General features: G+C 44.0%; 1 pseudogene; it reads left to right on the top strand.

Annotated features, from left to right (window-relative positions):
* Nucleotides 1-2,259: 2,259 nt before the first annotated feature.
* Nucleotides 2,260-3,295, top strand: LOC115293444 (annotated as a pseudogene).
* Nucleotides 3,296-3,655: the final 360 nt, after the last annotated feature.

Raw genomic sequence — 3,655 nt, 5'->3', positions numbered from 1 at the left:
TTTAGCTTATGGGCAAGTAATAAATTATATCATGTATCTTGAATGTATCATAGATAAGCTGCTATATTACAATTGCCACTTTAGATAGCTGTGAAATTAGGTGATTAACTAGTTGGTACCTAACCTTCTAATTTCTGTATAAGTCTAATTACATGAAATAGAAGTGGGGGTTTTGATTTTTTACTTTGCTTTTCTGTTTGGAGTATCACTGAAACTACTATATTGTAAATGACGGAAAATAATTGCATATGTTAAAAAAATAAATTTTATAAAAAAAAAGTTAGCTAAAAAAAAGAGAGAGAGAGCACATGCAGGAGGAAGTGGGGCAGAAGGAGGGGGACAGGATCTGAAGCAGGCTCTGCCTGGCAGTGCAGAGCCCGAGGTGGGGCTGGAAAACATGAACTGTGAGATCATGACTTCAACTGAAGTTACATGTTTCACTGACTGAGCCACCCAGGCGCCCCATGTGTGTTTCATTTTATAACAAACTGCCAGACCTCTCTAAAGGGAGTGCACTATTTTACACTACTACCAATAATTTATGAGAGTGCCAACTACTCCACAGGCTCGCCAACATTTGCTGCGACCAGCCGTTGTAATTTAGCCATTCTAGCAGACATCCAGCAGGCATCTCATTTGATTTTAATTTTAACTCCCCCAATATGAGCACTTTGTCATGTGCTCATCAGTCACCTGTGTATTGTGAGTGCATTCTTGTATTGGTTTTTCCACTGCTCCTGTTTTACTCCCTTAACCCTCACACTTGACATCTACTATCCTTTCTCAAATAAACTACCTATTTGTGGTGCTTTGTCTTGGGTTTAGGGACATCCAGGCTAAGATATCAGAAACAGCTGAAGAGCTAAGAGGATACATCTCCATCCTATCCCCATTCCTTTGAAAATAGAAAGGTGTAATTCTCACCCCTCATAGGTTATTATACTGACTTCTGTGTGATAGAGGGGAGGGGCATCCAGAAAAGTACACCTATGACTGGGAGGGGTCTGTACTGACTAAATGCAGATCGGCTTCTATAGTTTTTACAATTAATGAAATCTTATGTTTTTAAATTTTCTGTTGTTGTTAGAATCACTAAGATGGTCATTCACACTAAATGAAAAAAAAAAAAAAGGACATCGGTTTAAGAAACAGGAAGAGAAATGACTTAGAAAACAAAAAACTGGGGTACCCAGTTGAGCATCTGACTCTTGATTTCAGCTCAGGTCATGATCCCAGGGTTGTGGGATCAAGGCCCATGTCAGGCACCTTGCTGAGTATGGAGCTTGCTTAAGATTCTCCCTCCCCCTCCCTCCCTCTCTCTCTCTCTCCTTCTGCTCCTCTCCCCTGCTTGTTCTCTCTCTCTCTCAAATTAATTAATTAATTAATTAATTAATTTTAAAAACAACAAAATTCTTCTCCTGTTCCTCACTTGGGCTTCACAGGAGACCCAGGTTGGTCTTCATATGGGGACGCCATCTTCCTCTGCACTGAGAGTACGCTGAAGTACCTCACAACTCTTCAGTATCTGGGACCAAGAGAACAAGCCTGAGAGAGAAGCCCCCCACTACTCAGTTTCTCCTTCAGTCTCTCTTAAGCTTATGTTCTGCCCCAAAAACAAAATAAACATTAAAGTCTAACTGACATTTCTAGACTGAAATACAAAACTGCCACCCAGAACAGTGCCTTGTGCATATGCGCTCAATAACTGTTGGTTGAAAAATAATGAATACATTAAGTGAAGAGATGCATATTTAAATAACATGACAAAATAGTATGTGGTAAACACACATACACACACTCATCACACAGAATGATACAAAGCACAAGTTCCATGGGGAGGTCCAATTATGGAAGAGGAAAACACATGCTCCTCCCACCTCTCAAATGGTCTGGGGCTGATCAAACTTGTGGCCTCACTGCTCCCAACCACCCACAGGAGACCCAGTCCCAAAGGCCTTGAGGAAGCCAAAGAGATATAGATGATGGTAGACACAGGTGGTGGTAGCTTGGGAACCATCTTACAGTCGCCACCCCTGCCTCCAGAGAGGGTGTCCATCTTTGAACTCTGTAGTCTGTGACCACACTGCCCAGGTCTGAGTCCCTGCCAGTCCAATGCCAACAAAACAGGGCAGGGAGAGGCTTCACCCCTCACAGAGTGTGTGGAAGCAGCCTCTGCTTGGGTGGCTATCAACAGCAGTTTGAAAAATGACTCAGGGCTGCACAAACTAGGGACGCTAGCTTCTCTTGGCGCCTGGCCCAGCTTCTTTCAAAATGTCTACTGTTCACGAAATTCTCTTCAAGCTCAGCTTGGAGGGTGATCACTCCACGCCCCCAAGCACCTACGGGTCGGTCAAAGCATATACCCATTTTGATGCTGAGTGTGATGCTCTGAACATTGAAACGGCCATCAAGACCAAAGGTGTGGATGAGGCCACCATTGTCAACATTTTGACCAACCACAGCAATGAACAGAGACAGGATATTGCCTTCGCCTACCAGAGAAGGGCCAAAAAGGAACTTGTATCAGCACTGAAGTCAGCTTTGTCTGTCCACCTGGAGACTGTCATTTTGGGCCTGTTGAAAACACCTGCTCAGTATGATGCTTCTGAGCTGAAAGCCTCCATGAGGTGACTGGGGACTGACAAGGACTCCTTCATTGAGATCATCTGCTCAAGGACCAACCAAGAGCTTCAGGAAATTAACAGAGTCTACAAGGAAATGTACCAGACTGATCTGGAGAAGGACATCATTTCTGACACATCTGGTGACTTTCACAAGCTAATGGTTGCCCTTGCAAAGGGGAGAAGAGCAAAGGATGACCACATCATTGATTATGAACTGATTGACCAAGATGCCCAGGATCTCTATGATGCCGGAGTGAAGAGAAAAGGAACTGATGTGCCCAAGTGGATCAGCATCATGACCCAGCACAGCGTGTGTCACCTCCAGAAAGTCTTTGAGAGGTACAAGAGCTACAGCCCTTATGACATGCTGGAGAGCATCAAGAAGGAGGTCAAAGGAGACTTGGAAAATGTTTTCCTGAACCTGGTCCAGTGCATTCAGAACAAGCCCCTGTACTTTGTATGACTGTATGAAGTGCAAGGGGACTGGTGATAAAGTCCTGATTAGAATCCTAGTCTCTTGCAGTGAAGTGCACATGTTGAAAATTAGGTCTGAATTCAAGACGAAGTATGGCAAGTCCATGTACTACTGCATCCAGCAAGACACAAAAGGTGACTCCCAGAGAGCACTGCTGTACCTGTGTGGGGGGATGGCTGAGCCCACGACAGTATGAGTGCCAGGAGCGGTGTTCCTTTGTTCCCAGCTAACAGTTCTAGAAAGTAGCTTGTGATTAACAGTCCCCTTATGCCCATCCCTGTGAGGAGGATGTTAGCATTGCCCCCTGCCCATCTTTATTTCAGCTGCTTCTTATGTCTCGTCTCTTTAGCCAAAGAAATGAACATTCCAAGGAGCTGGAAGTGAAGTCTATGATGTGAAACACTTTGCCTCTTGTGTACTGTGTCATAAACAATGAATAAACTGAATTTTTACTTTATAAAAAAAATAACTCAGGATGGACAGCTGTGATGCCCTGCCAGGCAGAAGGCTCTAGAAATATGTGGCACAGACAGGTTGGGTATCGTTTGATGGCTGG

Source organism: Suricata suricatta, chromosome 6 (genome assembly GCF_006229205.1).
Source record: "Suricata suricatta isolate VVHF042 chromosome 6, meerkat_22Aug2017_6uvM2_HiC, whole genome shotgun sequence".
NCBI lineage: Eukaryota > Metazoa > Chordata > Mammalia > Carnivora > Herpestidae > Suricata > Suricata suricatta.
The sequence above is the reverse complement of the archived record's forward strand: the minus strand, read 5'-3'. Positions and strand labels throughout refer to the sequence as shown.